Raw genomic sequence first — 24090 nt, 5'->3', positions numbered from 1 at the left:
TATATAGAGAGAGTAGTTTACCCATATATAGAGAGAGATTAGTTAGTTGGTATTAAAATTATGGGTAAACTACGTGGATAGCCCTAAATTATTGATTATTTTTTAGTTGTGTCAAATAAGTATAAATCATCATAAATTATTGATGCAAGTTATCAAAAGATACAAAATGATCACCAATCAGTAAGTGTGATAGAAAATTGCATTGCATAATCGTCTGAATATCAATCTGCTCGGGACAATTGCATTCAATAAAAACAAGTTCATTTTTAAATCATGTTTACAAAGATGCATTTGTATTTTTCTTTAAGAAAAGAAGAGATTTTATGGGCATGCCAACCAATATGAACCGGAAAGAAATAGCCCAACACTTTAATAGCAAACAACCTACGGGCTAAGCTGAAGATTTTCCTGCAGATGTTTTTCATTTCGACAATATATTCAATTTAAATGGTCTAAAGCAACAATGGACCTTTTTGGTGGATAATTTTCCACCCCTCATCTGAGAGCATAAATCAAATAACCAAAACTGGATTTAAGCAAAAAAAAAAAAATCTTTTAATTATCTACAGAGATGGCTCTTCACTTTGCATGTATCTACGAAGGGTGCAAAGATGAAAATGTCCGCGAAAAGAACTCGGACAGGCGTTTGAGTTTAGATAAGAGCTCTGCATTTCTACCAAAGTAAGATTCTGCGTTCGACAGCATGACCTGAAAATCATGCTGCAGTGCTTCTAAAGTTCGATAATAGTTGTTCTCCAACCTACAGTGAATAACATCGATTGATAATGGCACAGGGTACCGGCCAAAACACCGCGATTTCAAACATTCAGTCACATCTTAGACCTCGAGGCCACGGGGTTTTTGTAGGTAAGGAGGGTGGGAGGGGAAACCCTTTCCAAATCTAATTACAATTTTAGCGCATTTCTCTCCATGTTTAGAAATGCTGACCCTATTAATAACTTGTGATCGAACAACATTCATATAAGCATGTTAAACACAACTCTTAAGATTTACCTGTTTGTAAAATTAGACTTCTGTGAAACTTGCTTCAACTTATTTACTGCGTAGTGATCCTGCAACATTTTAAAGCAAAAGTTCATAAGAACTCAACCCAATGCAAAAGTGTCGCTTGAACTTGGCTTGAGTGATAAGTGATATGGCAGGTCTCAATTTCAAGCTTGGATAGTGATCCAGTACTTTTCATTAATTACTTGAAGTTCAGGAAAAAGATAAAACTCATATCTTGCCAGATATCTTAGCTTCGCGTGAAGATTTCTCCAATCTGGCAAAGGCCGAAAGTAGATTATTTCTGATCTTACTATCAATATGAGGCTGCTCCCACTGCATATCAGCATTTAAGAGTTCCCATGGAATGTGAAGTTGTGGATTCTTGGGCTCGCTCTTGTACCGAACAGTTAAGCTTTCCCACGGACTGTCAGGAAATTCATAAGATTTGGGCTTCACAGTCAAAATCCGGCCTTCCCACCAGTTTTCACCATCTTCGCTGTCATCTTTCCACCAGACTTTGCACTTATCCCTGGGGCCCCATTCCTTATTCATAGCAGCATCAAAGCGAGTTCTTTCTACAATGAAGTCGGCAGGGTCGTAGCTAGGTTTTTGGGCTCTGTATAAATTTTTATAAAGGGTCCCTATTTTTTAGATTTATTCGATTTCGAGGTAACAATAGTGGCATTTTTTTGACAAACGTCGCGATAGATCCATCTATAATGGCGTTTTATCAATAAAACCACAATAATAGTGACTTTTTTTAAAAAACGCCACTATATATATATATATTTTTGACTTTTTTGGGAGCCCTGCACGGTCGTGCAGTTTGCGCCGGGTCAGCCACGGCCCTAGAAGTCGGGGAAGCTAGTCATATGCGGTAAAGTCAAGTTAAATGATCTGTCGAACATGCTGGAAGAAGGGTCTGTAAATTTGAGCGACAATTTACAGCAACTATCCCCAGACCCCGGAGACGTAGAATATTCAAGCCCTTCAACTCTACAAAATTCCACTGCCCTTAACATGTTCCCTCCTTTAGATGAAGTCCAAGGTCCTGTTTCCTTCAAGCCAATATGAGCTGCATATTCTTGATGTCCCTGAATAATAGAAGCTACCAAATGTAAATAACTTTGTAACTAAAGATACCAACCGTCAAAATTACAGTATAACAGGAACATATAAAAATAATTAGTATTTCATCTTACCTGTCTCATGTATACAATTTCATCACCTAGTTGGGGAATATAGTGAGACCCTTCCTCATGTGTTGTCAACATTAACCATGACCCTTTTCTGGCTGATTGACTGGGTTTCCGTATTGGACTAGGGTCATTGAAATAGGAATTACTTCTATTTCTAGTAGACCTCGATCCAATTGCCATTCTTGAACTTGATCCCCATTCCTCACTTGGAAGTTGAGACCCATTTGTATAACTACCCCAGGTGCTTCTATGCACATCTTCTGATTGAAGTTCATGCCCTTTCAACCTGCTGGTCTGTTTAATGGGAGCCCCATTTGTTGAACCCTCATGGAGGTCCCCTATCACACTTCTGTCAAGGCTGGATTCAATTGTAGTGCTTTCTACCATGGCACCAGTATTTTATGAATTGGACCTATCTCTCGGTGTCTTTGATCTTCGATAAACAACATTATACATCTTTTTTGAATCTGGTAGGAGTTGATATGGGAATTCTATCAACTTGGGCATCTGATTCTTTAAACCCATCAGCTTCATTATCTGAACAGATATCATTGAATCTATCAACTAAGGGTACCTCTGAAACCATGTCTTTTGCCCTCTCTGAGGAGCTATCAATTAAAGTGGCATTTCCACCATTCGCATGACCTCTTGAAAGTTTCAGTTTCAGCCCAGGATTTTCATTGTCAATAGTTGTACTTTTTGACAAAAATCTTAACTTAGTTGAAATAGGCATATGACCCTCTTTTACCTCAGAAGGCTGTTCATTCTGATGAGAAGTTAGGGTATACATATCCTCGGAAGATCTGTTAACCCATTTTGGTGAATCAGGATATTTTATATGTTCACTAGGACCTGAATGGTCCTCAGCGTTAGTTGGATCATCACGAAGTTCCACTTCACTCCCAAGGTTCTTCCCGACATTGTCACCTTACCAATCATATCCTCCTTGCAAGTTTTGATATCTGTAACCAGGGATACAGTAGCACCAGCCTTTTCTGGTTCTACATATCCATTGGCAACATTTCCTTTTTCTTTATGGTCACCAAGCCATCGCGTGGATCCAGCATATGCATCTGATAACACAGGTTCACCCAATTTCATACATTTGGAAAGTACGAGCCTTAACTCCTCCCCACTTAATTGTCGCATGTCCCCCATCTTTATCTTCAACCTTGTCTGATTGCCCACTTACTCTACAAATCACGGTATTGTTAGCATCAACAGAAGAACTCCCCATATCTGGAGAGCTTATATGTTTTACACCACCTTCAGTAGCTTCTTCAGAAGCTTTCCACGACAGACCTATTGAATTTTCTTGTATGTCAACTTTTCTTTCCATTGTGCTTTCAGGTAGCACAAGTTTGTTTGGATTCCGGGCAGGCAATTTAAGGACGAATCTTCTCCTATTCCCAGCATTATGAGATTCAGGAAGTGCATTGGTTTTGGCAACATCCTCAGATTCACCAAAGAAAACTTCTTTTCCTTTTGAAAGTTTGATTTGTCCATTTGGCAAATCTCCATCAGATTCATCGCTCTCAACATATGAATCTTGTATCATAGATTCACTCTCAGATGAGTCACCTTCAGAATCATATTCATCTTCAACATCAGTTGATGTTCCAGTTATTTTAGAAAAGAAGTGTAAAGCGTTGCGTGCAGCAGCTCTTCGAGGTCTCAATGATTTTGAAGATGCTTTTGATGTAGAAGGCTTTCTCCGTAAAGCTTTCCGTCCATTTCTTGATTTCCTAATAGGGCCATTACTGAAGGAGTTGCCATCACATTCATCTAAATTCCTTCTTTTAACACGCCTACCAGAAGATGTCATAAACTCAATCTGCAGTGGAGGAAAATTCAAGTTAACCAAGAGCCTCTAAAAATGTTAAATATTAAACTTACTTCAGCCTTCAGTTTTTTCCTTTTTGATCGGAAGGGCATCTTTATGAGTACCATCAACCTCACTGTCTTCTGTACTACACTCAGGACCACCAGAGAGAGAACCTAAACTTCCTTGGCCCCCTCCTCAATGACATTATACTCTGAATCATTATCATCACTTTGCACTTCAATTTCTGGTTCCCAATCCATGACATCGAATACTGGCAGCGGAGCAGCGATTGCATCTAAGTCTGCTAAGGGCGGGATTTGGTAATCCTGGTCTAGAGTGAAGTTTGGTCCCACAGAAAGGTTCAAAGCACAAGGCTTCCACTCCAAACCTAAAGCACCCAATCGTCTCTTCTGGTACATGGTCTGATAGGGTTCTGTGTATGATATCATCCCTTAAATTTCCAAACCCAAGCAATAATTAACCGAGAGGACGGATAATGGAATAAAATGTATCAATCATTTGGGGCAGGTATGAGTAGAGTTAAACCTGAGTCACAAAGAAGATTTTGCATATTCCGCCTATACGTAGTAAGCTGAGTTTCCTGAATTACAATGTCAAATCATCAGAATTTCAGCGATGAAAATGTAGTGTTTAATTACCTGAAACTCAGTTACCAGGTTCATTCCGTGCAAAATATTAGGGATGGAATATGAACAAATGTGAGAAGAAATGAAATTCTTACTTTATTGCTCTCAACGTAAATTACAATTTATAAGGAAGAACCATTCTAAGTTAGGAAATAATTCCTAAGATCAGAGAATTAGATTAGTGACTATTTATATAAGGCAAACTCCTAGAATTAAGAAAAAAAGATATCGTTCCTTGATTCTAGGAATTCCAACACTCCCCCGCAAGCTGGTGTATAGATGTTCATCAAACCCACCTTGCTAGTGAGATCTTCAAACATGTTCTTGTTTAGGCTCTTGGTAAACAAGTCTGCAATTTGTTGTTTAGTTGGTAGGTAGGTTATGCATACTTCCCCTGATTCGATATTCTCTTTGATAAAATGGCGATATATTTCTACATGTTTGGTACGATCATGGTGAACCGGATTGTATGCTATGCTCACTGCTGCCTGATTGTCACAGTATAGTTTCATAGGTCTGGTGTGAGGAATTTTTAATTCCCTCATTAGTCGTTGTATCCAAATTCCCTCACATATACCATGTGACACAATTTGATATTCAGCTTCAGCACTACTGCGGGCTACAACATATAGTTTTTTACTTCTCCACGTCACAAGGTTACCCCACACGTAGCTGCAATAACCGCTTGTAGACCTTCTATCATTCATCGAACCTACCCAATCAACATTTGTGTAGATGTCTACATATCGGTTATTTGTTTTCTTGAAATATAGGCCCTTATTTGGGGTTCATTTCAAGTATCTCAACACCCTATAGACAACCTCTAGATGTTTCTCCCTTGGGTTATGCATATATTGACTAATAACACTCATATTGAAAGCAATGTCAGGACGAGTGTGAGATAGATAGATAAGTTTTCCCACAAGTCGTTGATATCTCCCACTGTCTACTTCCTCTCTATCTTCATTGTTTTCAAGTTTCAGATTGAATTCCATTGGGGTCTCTGCAGGTCTGCAACATAACATGCCAGTATCCTTCAGTAAATCTAAGACATATTTTCGTTGAGAGATGGAGATACCTGTTCGAGACCTTGCTATTTCCATTCCAAGGAAGTATTTTAGATTTCCCAAGTCCTTAAGCTCAAATTCAGTGCTAAGGAACTCTTTTAGGCATCCGATTTCATTCGAATCATCTCCTATTAGAATGATATCGTCAATATAGACTATAAGGATGGAGCATTTACCTTCCTTTGAATGTTTGTAGAACATGGTATGGCCAGCCTGTCCTTGGGTATATGCCATGTTGGTGATAGCCTTGGAAAATCGACTAAACCAGGCTCTTAGGGACTGTTTCAACCCATATAGTGATTTCTTTAACCTGCATACATGGTCTTTTTCTTCTTCAAATCTTGATGGAATGTCCATATATACTTCCTCGGCCAATTCACCATTTAGGAAGGCGTTTTTAACATCCAAGTGAGTCAAAGGCCAATCAAGATTTGCAGCAAGTGACAGAAGAACCTGAATAATATTAAGTTTGACAAAGATGCAAAGGTCTCATCATAGTCGATCCCATATGTCTGAGTGAGAATCCATTTACCACAAGTCGAGCCTTATGCCTGTCAATAGTTCCAACAGTTTTGAATTTGGTGGTAAAAATCCATTTGCATCTTACTGTTTTTTCCCTTTAGGCATATATGAGATTTCTCATGTTCCATTGTTTTTGAGAGAATTCATTTATTCCACTATATCATGTTTCCATTCGGGTGATTCAAGAGCTTCCTTCACCTCCCTTGGAGTTTTTACTTGGTTAATATTTGTCACAAAGTTTTTGTACGACTTGGATAGATTTCTATAAGACATAAATCGAGAGATAGGGTGTTGGGTGAAGGTCCTTACACTTTTTCGAATAGCAATTGGGAGATCAATAGATGGAGAATCAAGGGTTACCTTTAATGTAGAACAGTCCACGGTTGTAGATGAATTTGGCACTGCTATGCCAGTTTCAGGAGAGTAATGACTCCTTGAATAAACTCGGAGTTCAAGAGCACAGAGTTGCTGAGTTTCAGGAGAAAGCTGTTGTTGTTATTGTTTATGCATACTATGATCATCATTGTGCTGCTGGGAAGGGGGATGTTGTGAGGGGATTATGAGGATTTTATTTGTATGAAAATTTTGTGGTAGATTAGGATCAGGTGGTGGAGTAATAAGGAGGGTATTGAGGTTCTCATCTGTATTGAGAATCTCCCCCTGAAGATGAGTTGCTGAAAAATATGGTTCTATTTCAAAGAAGGTTACATTTCGAGAAACAAATGCACGATGCAAAGTAGGTGAGTAATATTTGTACCCTTTTTTGCGTAGGGGAGTAGCCAATAAAAACACAAGTATGAGCACGAGAGTCAAGTTTCGATAAGTTAGGTTGATGGCTATGGATAAAGGCTTTGCGCCCGAATAATTTAATCGGTAAGGTTGGAACATGAAAAAGAGGGAAAACCTTTTGAAAAGTATTTAGAGGTGTTTGAAATTTAAGGACTTTGGATGGAATTTGGTTGATTAGGTAGCATGCGGTAAGAACAACCTCTCCCCATATGTATTTTGGGATATTTGTGGTAAACATTAGGGTTCGAGCAACATTTAATAGGTTTTGATTTTTCCTTTCCGAAATTCCATTTTGTTGTGGTGTGTCTAGACAAGAGCTTTGGTGTATGATGCCTTGTTCTGCAAGGTAAGGACTTAAAATCGAGTTGAAGTACTCTTTTCCATTATCGGTACGGAACATTTGTATGGTGGAATTGAATTGGGTTCTAATCATTGAATGAAATTTTTGGAATACTTTGGGTGTTTCAGACTTTTCTTTGAGGAGATAAACCCAACAAACTCTAGTATGGTCATCAATAAATGTTATAAACCATCTAGCCCCCGTAATATTTTTCACTCGGCTAACCCCCCATAGATCACTGTGTATTAAAGAGAAAAATTTGGATTGGATGTAAGGTTTTAATGTATAAGGAACACGAGTATGTTTTGAAAGTTGGCAGATTTCACACTTTAGGGAATTTGGATTTTTATTTCGAAATAACAATGGAAATAAATACTTCATGTACAAGAAGTTTGGATGTCCTACCCTTTGGTGCCATATCATAATTGTGTCTTAATGCGAAGCAGATAATGTCGAACTTCCTTTCTTATTGTCTTTATTCCATATGTAGAGTCCATCATCAACCTTAGCAGTGTCAATCATCTTTCCCAATTTTTATTCCTGTACAACACAACCACGAGCAGAAAAATCAAAAAGAGAAGTATTATCCTCAATTAGTTTACTAACTGACAGTAAATTGCAGGATAAATTTGGGACATGTAAGACTTTGTCAAGAGAAAGTTTTTCAGTGAGTTAAAATGCCCCAGTTCCAGCAACAGGCGAGCATGAACATCAGCTATTCGGATACGAGATTGATTGTGACAAGGGATGTAGGTTTGGAACAGGGATGAGTTATCTGTCATGTGGTCGGAGGAACCTGAATCCAGGATCCAAGCGGAATGATTAGTTGAATCTGAAGTAATATTAAAAGCAGTACCTTGAATAGCCAAGGATCCATGAGCAATGAATGTTTCAAGTATCTTCTGTAGGGCTTCGAGTTGAGATTTGGTTAGGCAGACATCCAAGGTATTTTCTGTAGAAGATGAAGTGTTGGATGATACAAGAGCCTTGGTCTCTTTCTGAATTTTTGTGTTTCCAGGGTATCCATTTGAGTTTGAAGAATTTTTCTATCGTATGACTAGTGCGGTTGCAGTGGCTACACCAAGGTCGTTCTCCTGTTTGACTTTGACTGATATCACTCCTCTTTTGGAAGTGAGGACCCCTAGATACAAGGGCTGAGGTTTCAACAAGACGATGTCCAGTGGTAGTCACTGGTTTTAGGTCCTTATTATCTCACATCATAACCCGACGACGATTTTCCTCTCTTCGAACTTCTGTAAAAGCTTCACCAATGATAGGAAGAGGAGTTCTACCTAAAATCCATCCATGAACTTCGTCCAAATCCCGATTCAGTCCTGAAAGGAAATCATAGAGTCACTCATTGTTGAGATGTGTTCTAAATTTGGATTGTTCCAAGCCTTCACCCCAGTCTGCTTCATAGTACATGTTGAGTTCCTGCCACAAGATCTTCAAGTTATTATAGTAATGAATTACCTCAAGCATCTCGTGTCTAATGTCTTTCAGTTTTAATTTGATCTCAAATACTTGGGAAACATTTCCCATATCAGAATAGTTTTCCTTTATTACATCTCACATTTCTTTTGCAGTCTTGAATAGGATATAGGTATGGCTTATGTGGCTTTCCATCGAATTAATTAACCAGGCCATCACGATTAAGTTGTTGAGTTCCCATGTAGCGTAAATAGGGTCTATAATGGTTGGATGGGGAATTTCTCCATTGATACATCCTAATTTCCCACAGCCTCGAATAACCATTAGAACTGATTGAGATCACTGTAGGAAATTTTTTCCATCTAAATGGTGGTTGGTGATTATAAGAGAGGAACTCAAGTCACCAAGAGGGATTGATTAATTTATGTTTGGGTAACATGTGAGGTTTCAGATTCGGAAAGATTTTCTGGTTGTTCTACCATAGGAAGAAAACAACGCAAGAATAATTTGTAGAGGAAGATCATAATAGGATCGAATGAGTCTTACAGCTCTGATGCCATGAACAAATGTGAGAAGAAATGAAATTCTTACTTTATTACTCTAAACGTAAATTACAATTTATAAGAAAGAACTACTCAAAGTTAAAAAATGATTCCTAAGATCAGGGAATTAGATTAGTGACTATTTACATAAGGCAAACTCCTAGAATTAAGAAAAAAAGATGTTATTCCTTGATTCTAGGAATTCCAACAGAATATGAGCATCTTTATGTACTTAGAGGCAAAGAAAATATATTCTTTACAAAGGTGTAGAAAGACAAAACTGCTAGACCCACATGTCTAGAAATGATTTTGAAATCTTTGATGGTATATAAGCCAGAACACATTTTTTAACATAAACTTCGATATGCTCCAGCATCTTCTCTTTCTAAATACACATGTGGATGCATGAGCCATACAAATTATGAGCTGGAATAGTAAAGAGAAAATAAAAATACTTCGAACAAAAAAAGAAACAATTCCACAGTAAAGATTGACACAAGGGCAATGAACCAAACATTAATTTAAGCTTTAAGATGATGGCGCTAATAGAGAAACATTAGGTTAACTTCACAATATTTTAAATGCAAGGCCACTATATAAAGGAAAGGTGCAACAATAAAAGTTAAAAAATGGTCAACCAACCATATCAAGTGAATTCCTAGAGGTGTCATGTTAAGTGGTCGACAATCACCCAGAAAGAACTATTGATGAAGTACACACAGAGTAAGTACAATTAAAAGCTGTTGAAACTAGTCGACTCGTAATAAAACCAGATGAAATATAACAAGTTAAAATGCAAGGTACCTAATCATATTTGGCATCCTTCTGAGATTCCCCTTGGCATGTATTTAGTATGTATAATTGACCAACATCATCGAAAGTATAATGGATGTCCCATCCCTATTTTACAAATACAGTGAAGTGTAATAAGATATAGTAACTATGATATTGCAATATAAAACATAGGGAGAAGACTTCTCATAAAGATTCAAATGTAATTTAAATAAGGATAAGATAAAGTTTGCAATCCACCTGAATGACAATACTTAATTTGCAATCCAATAAAAGGTCATAAGGATCACAGTGGAATAAGGGGTATAGAGACAGGGTAGGGTAAGTGTTGAGTTAATCGATTGACGAATATGGCCAAGAGGGGGGTGAATTGGCAATAAAAATTTTGGTGGAAGCTTTTGCAGAAAAATTGAAAGAAATTTGCACAGCGATTTAGAGTGGTTCGACTTTCTCAACCAAAGTCTACGTCCACTACCTTAGCTATCCACACTAAGGATTTTCCACAAATTCACTAATTTGTCTTTCTTTTGAGGACAAAGAGTAACCTTACAAACCCTCAAGAATTATACCCAAATTCTTGAGAACACTCTCTCCCAAAGAGAACAATACAAATTTGCAAACTTACAAGGAAATCTTCACAAGGTAGATTGTTTGTACAATTCTAGATCAAAGAAAAGAACACTCAAGAATGAACACAATTGAGCACAATAAGTGTTCTTGAAAGCAAAATGAATATTGAATGAAAAAATAGGCTTGAAATGCTCAAACTTGAGGTTTGATGATTTCTCTTTGATTCTCTCTTGATTCTAGTAGCTTGATGTTTGTTGTTGTTGATCAATGGCTTCTAAGCTTGCTTAAATACACCTTGAATCATTTCTAAACGTTGGGGATGATTAGAGAAGATAATATAGCCATTTTAGTGTGAAAATAATTAATAAAACAGTTTGGAGCGTGGGGGGAATCGGTACCCCCTATGGGGAATCGGTTCCCTAAGTGTAACATTCAAATATTTCGACCGTTATACAAGGGGGGAATCAGTACCCCCTGGGGGGGAATCGGTTCCCTCCGAGCATACTGGAATTCTCGGAGCCAAACCATTCAGGAGGAATCGGTACCCCCTTGGGGGGGAATCAGTTCCCTCTTAGCAATCTGGAATTTTTGGCTTTGAAATGGTTCGAAATACTTTGTAAAATTATTTGAAATTGTTTTAAGATTAAAACTTAATTTTACACTTGAGTAAGGATTAAAAATAATTTTTGAATGATTTGGAGTAATGTTTTGATATTCGAATAATTATATCGAATATACTTAGAAAATCATTTGGAAAATCTTAAAATTCATTTATCTTAATTTGTTATATCGAAATATCAAAATGTTTTCAACAATCTCCCCCTTTTTGATATAACAAAACATTTTAGTAATTTTAAGATTTTGAAATCAGGTTTTGAAATTACTCCTCCCCCTTACTCTAACACTTCTCTCATTTATCATTTAAAACACATTTAACACTTCTCCCTTTTTTTTAAATCAAAAGGACATTTTAAAGAATTTAAACAAGGTTTCAAAATCATTTAGCCAATTGATTATATATATAGTTTAAGCTGCTAAGATCACAAGCAAGAGAAACGTTAGCCATTAGTTCCATAATCAATATTCATAATTAATGTGAAATGACAAAAAATTGGTCATAATGCAACTAATATATAAATGATGCAAAAATAATCATTAAGCTCAAAATGAAAGTGAAAATCAAACTAAATATATAAGCATGTAAGTTCAAATATCCAATTATCCAACAAGTTCAAACACCCAAAATAAAACAATCCATGAACATCAAAATGTTTCACAATTAAAAGTTATGAGTTCGGGACGATAAACCCATTGACCCAAAGACCGAGTTTGATAAACAAATTACTAAGGAGACAACCATAAACCAAGGTTTCTATATTATTGGAAGGAATAGTGTTTATGGAAACTCACTAAAGATGATCTGTGGCAGATTAATCTTCTTTTTATGTTGGATACAGTATATCCACCATATATCTATGTTCCTAAGGGAGGAGTACCTACATTCGGATGGTCTAAACCACCAAGAGATCATGTAATAAGGGAATCTATCACGATAAGTTCTTAGAGTACTCTTACTATCCTTAGACTTGTAGGGTGAATCCACAATCTCCTTTTTTATTAAACCTGAGTTATCTAGTCCAAAATGAGTAGCGATTGTGCCGGAATCAAAAAATGAATTGTCCTAAAAGATAGGATCGAATTCCTATAATTTCATATCGGCGCTCGTTTTGGACACATACCACATTGGAATAGAAAAATGCAGACTAATTGATGATAAATCAAAGGTTTGAGTTTAAAGAGTTTATCAAACTTCTAGGTTTAAGAGTAGGAAGATATTGGAAGTCCATATCTTCTATAGCTTGGATCGAAGGGATACGCTATTCCCAGATTTTGTATGACTCAAAACAAGTATGGTACATATGGCATAGATTTTGTCCACAATCAGGTACGTTGAAACAAGAGTTCATAATGATCATATTTGGGTTATTTAGATTGGGTGGAGGAATAAGAGGTCGATTTTGACTTGAGCTACTAGACAATGTCCTAGGTCGTTTAGGATTTGGCATGGATTAAGAATCAGAATAGAATATGTAACCTGCAAATTTAAACACATGTATGCAATATAATCAAACCCAAAACTCAATTGAGTCCTCAATATTTCAAGGTTCTCTAAATCAATCCTAATAGGCAAAGTGTTTTGAAAACTTTTTGAAAAATACGGTTTTGAGAAACAATATATATATATAGTTTTCATAACAACAACATAATTCAATCAAAACACAATAATTTGAAAATCAACATTTTTTTTATTTCGAAAATTTAAAATTTTTTGGAAAATTATTGTGTTTTTGATGAAATTAGTTGTAATATCTAGTTTCTAATCACTAAACAATCAATGCCCGATCTAAAGTTTAACCTATAACTAATTAAAACTAGTTTTATGTTCATAAATTGATGAAATATAAGTTTTTGGAAAAATACCTTGAAGGATTTCGGATTTGAGTGAGATTAGATGAAGTTTGCACGTTTTTGATGATTCCAACAGGTTTAGAAGATGATATTTGAAGTGAATTCCGATTAAAAACGTTGATTTAAGGCAAAGATGGAGATTTGAGAGTGTAGAGGGTGATAGGCGGCAAAGAGAAAAGAAGAGGGTTTTGAGGATTTTTGAAGGGTTCTGCCCGTGTATAACCAGAACCCCAGGGGGGTATCGATTCCCCTGTGGGGGAAATCAGTTCCCCTTCAAAGGGGGAATCGGTTCCCTCATGGGGGGATCGATTCCCTCTGCACCAAAATGCTAAAATCCGATTTTAAACACCCAAAATGCTAAATTAATTTTCTCTAGTGGTATTGGCAACTCATATATTGAAAATTAATCATGTTCAAACAATTAAATTAATCTTTAAACGATATTTGAACATAAAATTAATTTTTCATCAAGAATCATAAACTCCCCCTAACTAATAGCAATGAATGCAATCAAAAATTACTATTATAAGCATTTTTTTAAAGTTCTAAAATTATTTTAAACACTAAGTGAAGATAGGTTGGTCAAACCTAATTCTCTTCTAAGTGTCCAAAATCTTTCCTTGTCTAAAGGTTTTGTAAAGATATCCGCTAATTGGTGCAAAGTATCAACAAATTCTAGAACTACATCTTCCTTAGTGACATGGTCTCTAATGAAGTGATGTCTTATTTCAATGTGCTTAGTTCTAGAGTGTTGGATGGGATTTTTAGTGAGACAAATAACACTAGTATTGTCACACTTGATAGGAATGATACCAACTTCAATTCCATAATCAAAAAGTTTTTGTTTCATCCATAAAACTTGTACACAACAACTACTAGCTGAAATGTATTCGGCTTCAGTAGTAGATAATGAAACACAATTTTGTTTCTTTGAAAACCAAGAAATCAGCATATTTCCAAGGAATTGGCAAGTACCGGAGGTGCTTTTCCTTATCTAATTTGCATCCTCCATAATCCGCATCAGAAAAAGCATGCAAGCTAAAGCTAGAGTCTCTAGGATACCAAAGTCCTAAACTAAGAGTGTCTTTAAGGTATCTAAAGATTCTCTTAACAGCTAGTAAATGTGATTCCTTAGGGCATGATTGAAACCTAGCACATAAGCAAACACTAAACATAATGTCCGGTCTACTTGCAGTTAGATAAAGTAGTGATCCAATCATTGACCTATATAATTTAATATCTACACATTTACCTCCTTCATCTAAGTCAAGCTTTGTTGAAGAGCTCATTGGAGTGTCATGAGGTTTGCCATTTTCCAGTCCAAACTTCTTGAGCATATCTTTGACGTACTTAGCTTGATTGATGAAGATGCCATCTTTTCTTTGCTTGATTTGGAGTCCCAAGAAAAATGAGAGCTCCCCCATCATGCTCATCTCAAACTCACTTTGCATTAGCTTAGAAAATTATTGGCAAAGAACATCATTAGTAGAACCAAATATTATATCATCAACATAAATTTGAACTACTAATAAATCTTTACCTTTATGCTTTAAAAACAATGTAGTGTCAACCTTCCCTTTTGAAAAACTGTTTTCAATTAAAAAATTTGACAATCTTTCATACCAAGCTCTAGGAGCTTGTTTTAAACCATAAAGAGCTTTTGTCAATTTAAGAACATGGTCCGGAAATTTTGAATCTTCAAAACCTGGAGGTTGTTCCACATACACTTCTTCCTTTATAAAACCATTTAAAAATGCACTTTTAACATCCATTTGATATAATTTAAATTCATGAAAACATGCAAATGCTAATAACATTCTAATTGCTTCCATCCTAGCTACGGGAGCGTATGTTTCATCATAGTCTATGCCCTCTTCTTGAGTATACCCTTGAGCAACAAGTCTAGCCTTGTTTATCACTATATTACCACTCTCATCAAGCTTATTCCTAAATACCCATCTAGTACCTACAGTAGATTTATTACTAGGCCTTTCAACTAATGTCCATACTTTACTTCTCTCAAATTGATTTAACTCTTCTTGCATAGCCATAATCCAATGTTCATCATTTAATGCTTCTTTAATATTCTTAGGCTCTACGCATGAGATAAATGCAACATAATTACAAATATTTCTAAGAGAAGATCGAGTTGTTACCCCTTTGGATGGATCACCTATAATTTCACCATCCTTGACATAGTTGTATTCTCTTGGATAAGATACTTCCCTTTCTTCAATGGTTGGATTCTCAAGAGGATCACGAGTTTCCTCATTTTTCGCTTCTTCCTTTGATGATGGTTCTCCAACGTCATGTCTAACGTCATTTGTATTTATAACACCTACATCATCATTCACACAAGAATCCTTCCTCGGAAGGGGATTATCATCGAAAACAATATATATAGACTCTTCTACAACTAAAGTTCTTTTATTAAATATTCGATAAGCTTTAGAATTTAAGGAATAACCCAGAAAAATTCCTTCATCACTTTTAGCATCAAATTTGCCAAGGTTTTCTTTACCGTTGTTTAAAACAAAACATTTACATACAAAAGGATGAAAATAGCTAATGTTAGGCTTTTTATTTTTGAAAATTTCATATGGAGTTTTCTTTAAAATTGGCCTAATCATTACTCGATTTATAACATAACAAGTGGTATTTATGGCTTCCGCCCAAAAATATTTTGGCAAATTATTTTCACAAAGCATGGTTCTAGCCATTTCTTCTAAAGTTCGATTTTTCCTCTCAACAACTCCATTTTGTTGAGGAGTTATAGGTGCTGAAAAATTATGGCTAATACCATTAGAATTACAAAACTCAATAAATCCAATATTTTCAAATTCAGTGTCATGATCACTCCTAACACTAGTTATAGAGTAACCTTTTTCATTTTGGATTATTTTTGAAAATGTGATGAAATATTCTAATGCTTCATCTTTAGTACTTAAAAATAGAACCCAAGTATATCTAGAATAGTCATCTACCAAGACAAATGCATATTGTTTTCCAGCCAAGCTAGTAGTCTTAGTTGGCCCAAAAAGATCTATATGGATCAATTGTAATACTCTACTAGTTGATACGTAATTAATGGATTTAAAAGAAACTCGCTTTTGTTTTCCTTTAGCACAAGTATCACAGATTTTATCATTATCAAATTTAAGCTTAGGCAACCCTCGAACTAAATCACCTTGAATTAGCCGTTGCAAAACACTCATACTAGCATGTCCTAGTCTCCTATGCCATAACCAACTATCATGTTCATCCTTAGCAACTAGGCACAAATTAGTCATATCAATAGAATTTAAATGCACCATGTATATGTTTCATATTCTATGACCAACAAGCATAATCTGATTAGATGCAATGTCAATGACTTTACAACCATTAATATCAAACATGACATTGAATCCCTTATCACAAAATTGACTAATACTTAATAGATTATGCTTTAATCCATTCACATATAAAACATTCTTAATTTGTATGGAAGAGGTATTACCAATAGTACCAATACCTTCAATCTGACCTTTTGAATCATCACCAAAAGTCACTTCTCCTCCATTTTTGGCGTTAAGCTTAATGAACCGGCTTTTGTCTCCGGTCATGTGTCTTGAGCATCCACTATCAAGGTACCATGAGTTTGAATTTGTTTCCCGTGCCTTATAGCAATGCTCATTTTCCTAAAAACATAAATTAATTTCTAAATTTTGGTACCCAAATTCTTTTGGGCCCATATTAATTAGTTTCCAAAATTCTAGTCCCCTTAGGTATCCATTTGTGTAGGATATCCTTATCTTTAGTAGTAATGAGCTCTTTAGGAACCCATATACTTCTAACGATTTTTCCATTAGAGGTTCTTTGGGGACCTCTATGATTGTAGTTTTTAAAACTTTTTCTAACAAAGTTGGATTTTGAATTTTCTCCATTTTCAAAATGTTTTGTTCCAACTTTATCAAAAGAAGCTTTAAGATCTTCAATTTTCTTTTGATGATCATCATTGACCTTTGAAAGTAAATTTTGCAAATCTAAATTTTTCTTTTCAAACTCTTCTAGTTTGATTTGTAAATCTTTGATTTTACTTTCAAGATCGTTGTTGGTTTTGGATATGAGTTTATTTTCATTTTTCAATTTTGAAATATCTTTTTTATATTTTAAAAATAATTTCTCATAATCCATAGCCAACCCATTATATTCCTCTAATAACTCATCATAGGATAAATCATCAAAATCAGATGAGTTAGAGGTTACCTTAGAATCTTCCCCGAATGGCATCAAGCACAAGTTTGCTACTTCTTGTTCCTCTTCATCGGAACCTTCATAAGTGACTTTAAGTTTGTCCCATATTTCTTTGGTGGTTGTACAAGATGAAACTCTTCCGTATTCATCTGGTCCAAGAGCACAAAATATGATATGGATGGCTTTGGAGTTGAGCTGGAATATTCTCGTCTCTCCTTCACTCTACAATCTTGGATGAGTAAGAGGCTTGATGTATCCTTCTTCTATTGCATTCCATGCTCCCATGTCACTTGCTTGAATGAAGTACATCATCTTATTCTTCCAATAGGCATAATTAGCCCCATTGAAGAAAGGAGGCTTGTTGACGGGCATCGAATCGAGACCGGAGTCGAAGTTTGATGTAGTGGCCATTGATGACTTTAATTATCGATGTAACTCTTCCTGAATCGACTCAAGAGGCGATTAAACCTTAAAATGAGTTAGGCTCTCATGCCAATTGTTGAGTTAATTGATTGACGAATATGGCCAAGAGGGGGGTGAATTGGCAATAAAAATTTTGGTGGAAGATTTTGCAGAAAAATTGAAAGAAATTTGCACAGCGATTTTTAGAGTAGTTCGAATTTCTCAACCAAAGTCTACGTCCACTACCTTAACTATCCACACTAAGGATTTTCCACAAATTCACTAATTTGTCTTTCTTTTGAGGACAAAGAGTAACCTTACAGACCCTCAAGAATTATACCCCAAATTCTTGAGAACACTCTATTCCAAAGAGAACAATACAAATTTGCAAACTTACAAGGAAATCCTCACAAGGTAGATTGTTTGCACAATTTTAGAACAAAGAAAAGAACACTCAAGAATTGTCGGAGCCAAACCATTCAGGGGGAATCGGTACCCCTTGGGGGGGGGAATCGGTTCCCTCTGAGCAATCTGTAATTTTTGGCTTTGAAATGGTTCGAAATACTTTGTAAAATTATTTTGAAATTGTTTTAAGATTAAAACTTAATTTTACACTTGAGTAAGGATTAAAAATAATTTTTGAACGATTTGGAGTAATGTTTTGATATTCGAATAATTATATCGAATATACTTAGAAAATCATTTGGAAAATCTTAAAATTCATTTATCTTAATTTGTTATATCGAAATATCAAAATGTTTTCAACAGTAAGGATAGAAGGGAGTAAAGAGTATGTTTCCCCTTGTCTAGATACTTTGAAAAGAAAAATGAAGAGCAACACCTTATATGGTTAAATAGTGAAAGGGAATGAAAACTATCAATTCTCATTAAGCAACCTATTCTTTTCCTTTTAAAGAATTAAGCAACATATTCATTTATGCATATAAAGTATATCCTGTCAAACAAAATAACATGATGCTAAAGCATGCTTGATAAGATGAATAAATCTATTTAATTTTTAATAATACAGCATTGACACACTAAAAAGTTTCTAATCAAGCATTCTCCAAGTGAACTTACGATGAAAATTTTCCGTCAACCAACTTGAAATGAGCAATTTCATATATTTGAATTGGTGTGCCTTCCCATATCTACAATTGAAAGAAAAATAAAACACGACAAGCAACAAAGAAGACCCAAAGATACTTCACAGAACATAGAGAAGCTAGAAACTCACATCCCAGACAATGGTTCTTCTATTATAGCCCACACTCATAGCTATCTATGGGTTGAAAGGATGAACATCCAAAACATATGTCTTAAATAAATGAGTAAAATTGTCAGATATAACTAAGAAACAACTTCGTATCCAGCATTAGACACCCTCAAATCACAAGCACTTGAATTGGTAGTCATGATGTAAACATAGGAGAAAACAAAGCATAACAGAACCTATTCAAGATATGATTAAAAACAATTTATGGTGGCACACCAATAACATATCAGTAAATGAATTCTGATTCGGGGGCATAAAGTATTTTACACATGCTCGAATGTTCAATAGTTGTGGTCCAGTAGGTCTCATTTTGGGTTATGTTTGTTATTAAGATTTTCATTTTTCCTTAGTTTTATACAATTTGGACCTTATCCCCTAGCCTACATGTAAAATTTCAGAAAATCTCACTCTGATTGTTTTCAAAAGTATAAGCTAGTTATGAAAGTTGGAACATATCCTTTTGAAACTTATTCTTTTGAAAACTATCAGAGCGACTCCTAGAAACTCTAGAGTCACACTAATTATTTTCAGAAAATCTCTTTCATCTGTTAAGGAACCTATCATTGCATTTAATTCATCCACCACACTTCATGGAAAACATGAGTTCAAGAGTCAGTTCACTCCCTACTGGAGCAAAATGGATTGCTTTCATTGATAATCTTAGTAGATGAGTCCCTAGGAGTGCACTATGGGAGTTGTTCAACCACCATGGCAAGTTTACCAAGTTCTTCATCCCTCTTATCAATAAGAGGCCAATCAAGATACATAGACGTCACTTTTGTCTTTGTCCATTTCGAGAGTCAGAAGGATTTGCTAAACGCCATCGACAAGGTAAATAATACTCTGATCGACGGGAAAAGGATACCGATAAGGGTTACAAAATACAAGAAGGGTCGGTATCAGAAAAAATTGACTGAAGAAGGAGTCTAAAAGTTAAGAGACGGTCAGGGGAATCTCCCAGGAGCTTAGAAGATAAAGCAACCTTCTTCAACAAGTTTTACAATGGAAGATCGTTTAAGAATTCTTTGGTTGGTAGCAGGAGGAAGGTTGAGGGATGTCTGAATTGGAATAAAAGTGTCTCAAGGGTAAAAAGAAGTTCGTTAAATATCTTCATATTATTGAAAGATATGGAGTGGATTAAGTGACAACTAACAGGTATTTTCAAATCATCTTATGATATTGAGTTATTTAGAAAGCCATTTACAATAAAATGCAAAGGTGGTTAGTTGGGCTATGCAAGAGACCCCTGCATCGTCACCTTCTCGTTTAAATGAGATAGAATGGATGCTTTGGGAAACAAAGCTGAAGAGTTAAATTTTTTTGTTTGATTGGTGTGCCTTGTATCTCTAGAGAATGATGTGTCTATGGTTTTCTGTTCAGTCACTTTTCTTGGAGTCCCTCTTAATTGTTAGAGTGAAGTTTTCTTCTCTAGCTTGGCTTCGATGTGGGGGTCTCTAGTGAAGGTTCAAGAGTATACTCTCCAGAAGGTAGATTTACGTGCATCTAAGTTGATAGTGAGGGTTGTGAGTCCTTTTGACATTCCTAGGTCCATAACATTTTATATATGCCTCACTAAGTCATCGACTTAGCGTGTGAGTTTTCACACGTAGGTTTCGAGAAGATTAAGGAGCAAAGAGGGAAAAGACATGTCAGTTTTTCCTTTTCGAAAATCATATCAGAAAAGTATGGAATTGTATGTATTTTGTTATAATGAATGTAGTTGGCATTTAAATAAAAATTTGAACAAGATTTGCTCTGATCGGTTTTATAAAATCGTACGATTGTAATTAATGTAAATTATTCAATTTTGTTTTCAATGTGAACTTAAATTTTAGTTATTTTGTAAAAGTATATATTTTGAAAAGTTAATGTGACACATCGGATTCGTATCCGGGTCGGGTCGGGTACGAGTTAGGGTGTTACAGGGGCTCCCTACGGTGATACACTAGGTCGAATAAATCCTCTATCCAACAACTTTTGGAGTTGGACTTTCATCTCCTTAAGCTTCTTTAGGGCCATACGGTAAGGAGCCATCGAAACCGAGGTGGAATAGAAATAAACTTCAATCTCAAACTTAACTTCTCTATCCGGCGGTAATCCGGTCAACTCTTCAAAAAAACATCGAAAAATTCCTTAACAATCTAGATGTCTTAAATATCAGATCGGGAACTCATAGTGTTCAAAATATAAGCAAGAAACGCGTCAAAACCCTTCTTGATCATCCTCTCAGCTACCAATACCGACACAACATTCGTCAGGAATCCATGACGTTCCCCGATCATCACAATCTTTCGGTTATCCAGAGTCTTCAGAACAACTCTCCTGGTTTCACAATCTAGATCAACTCGATGCTTGTTCAACCAATCCATGCCAAGAATCAAGTCAAACTCCTCCAAAGGTAACTTCATCAGGTCGGCAAGAAATATCTCCCTATGGATCTTTATAGGACACATTCTAAAAATATGATATAACTCTATAGACTGACCTATAGGACTTTGAACTATCTCCGAATTCTCAGTATTCTCAATAGGGATATTAAGACCCTCAGAAATAGAATGCGATACATAGGAATGAGCTACAATCACATCAGGCTCATCGTGATCCTATTGATGTCTAGCAATGTAAACCAACGCAAACTATCTGGCCTCAGATTTGGATGAACCCCTACTCTAAAAAGCTCGGACTCTACTAGTCGATCTCGATGCTCTATCCTAGCTACTAGCACGGCCTCATATCTATAGGAATCTGAATTGTACTCTGAGTACGAGTACGAGTACGAGCTGGTGTCTGAACTGTTGGTGTTGGCTCTGGATAATCCCTCAAGAAATGGTCACCATAACCACATCTAAAATAGGTACCCAATTTCCTCTCACATTCCCCAAAATGTCATTTCCCACAATACTCACATGACTGCAAAGGATACGACCCAAAAGAACCACCATGCCGAGAATACGAAACAATTGAAGAACCTGATGCCACATGCCTGACACTCGCACCGCCTCTCTGAAAAAACTAATCCATGTATCTCTTACTGGGGTGTGCAGAATAATCAACAGAACCAGAAGGCCTCCTGAATCGGTCTCGATCTCAATCTCTCATGCGCTCCATACTTACTTGTTTGATCTCCTCAGCGGTATTGGCTATCTCAACCAAGGCATCAAAGTTACTTTCCCAGTGGGTAGCAAATCAACTACTGATCTCATACTTGAGTCCATTCTCGAACCTCAAATATCGATTTGATTTAGTGTCAACAAGTCTAGTAGCATAATGGCTCAATCTGATAAACTTAATCTCATAATCCATAACAGACATATTACCCTACTCCAAATTCTGAAACTCTTGGCATCGCTCCTACAGATATTTCTCTCCGATATAGAGACTACGAAAACGTGTATTGAGAAGATCCCAATTCAACTAATTTCCTAGAATACTACCAGAAATTGATTGCCACCACCAAAAACTCTCTTTCTTTATCATAATTAGGGCCCCTTTTAACTTTTTCTCATGCATAAAATCCATCTAATCCATAATTCTCTTTGAATCCTCCAACCAATACTCAATGTCAGTCAGAGGTCAACCAGTAATGCCTTCGAAATGAACTACTCCAGTGGCTACCAAAGACTTCAAAATCTCAACAGCAGACATATTACCAGGGACTCGAGAAGCTCTCCTGAATATACGAAAGACAACTCTATTACCCAATTCAACTAATTTCCTAAAATACTACCAGAAATTGATTGCCACCACAAAAAACTCTCTTTCTTTAGCATAATTAGGGCCCCTTTTAACTTTTTCTCATGCATAAAATCCATCTCATCCATAATTCTCTTTGAATCCTCCAACCAATACTCAATGTCAGTCAGAGGTCAACCAGTAATGCCTTCGAAATGAACTACTCCAGCGGCTACCAAAGACTTTGAAATCTCAACAGCAGACATATTACCAGGGACTCGAGAAGCTCTCCTGAACATACGAAAGACATCTCTATTAATGGTGTCCCCATCCATATCAGTGTCCTCGTCCTCAGTGACGGGATGGTATCTCGCAGGAGTAATCGGGTCATCTCTAGAAATAGACGGATCATACGCGAGAAAGAATAATCTCGAGGTGACATAGGATCGTCTATCGTAACAGAAGGTTGAGTCAATCGCTCTCAACCACGGCCTGACCTACGACATCTTGTCGCATTTATCGAGTAAATCTATAACTACAGAAAGATTTTGAAACTTAATCAGATTAGCATCAGAGATTTCAAATATTTTTAAACTCATAAAATAAGGTGACATTTTTTGAAAAATATCTTGAAAATCTAGATTTTTGGACTCATCTACAGTCCGAGTGTTTAAAACCGAAAGCTCTGATACCACTAAGTGTAACCCCCTAGATCCGACCTGGACGTTAGGCCCAAATTTAGGTGGTCACATATCACATTCATAAATTTTTTTCATATTTAAAACAATGTTAAAATCTATAAGAAATATTAATATGATAAACATATATGTATACATATGTCAGAAAACTGTATAAAACATATACATATCAAAATACCGCAGAAAAACGTATAAAACATTTACAGAACAAAATATCAGTATTACATATATATCAAGACGGTAGCAAAACACGTGTCACCAAAATATAACAGAAAGGTATATAGAAATATACAGTGATACAAAATTAGGAGAATTCAGTCATCTTGATGCTAAGTCTGCTAGCCTAATCTGCTATTATCTAAAAAGGTTAAAATTTATGTAATGAGCTAAAAAGCTCAGTATGCTCCTTACGGTGTGTAAAAACATACAGATAAAATATTTCAGTAAAATCGGTTTATTAAACATGTTTAAAAAACATGAACACTACCCCGTCTGATCACCAGAATGTGTAGGTTCCCCAGAACCATACACCCACCTGTACACTCAATAAGGACTTACTCTATGCACAAAGTAGATGAGCTTGCAGTAAGGACTTATCATGTGCA

At 36.0% G+C, this 24090-nt stretch overlaps 1 pseudogene; it reads right to left on the bottom strand.

Annotated features, from left to right (window-relative positions):
• Nucleotides 1-594: 594 nt before the first annotated feature.
• On the bottom strand, nucleotides 595-21568 carry LOC120219177 (annotated as a pseudogene).
• Between the last annotated feature and the right edge of the window lie 2522 nt (nucleotides 21569-24090).

This window comes from Hibiscus syriacus, unplaced genomic scaffold (assembly GCF_006381635.1).
Source record: "Hibiscus syriacus cultivar Baekdansim isolate YM2019G1 unplaced genomic scaffold, ASM638163v2 tig00000778_pilon, whole genome shotgun sequence".
NCBI classification, from domain to species: Eukaryota; Viridiplantae; Streptophyta; class Magnoliopsida; order Malvales; family Malvaceae; genus Hibiscus; species Hibiscus syriacus.
The sequence above is the reverse complement of the archived record's forward strand: the minus strand, read 5'-3'. Positions and strand labels throughout refer to the sequence as shown.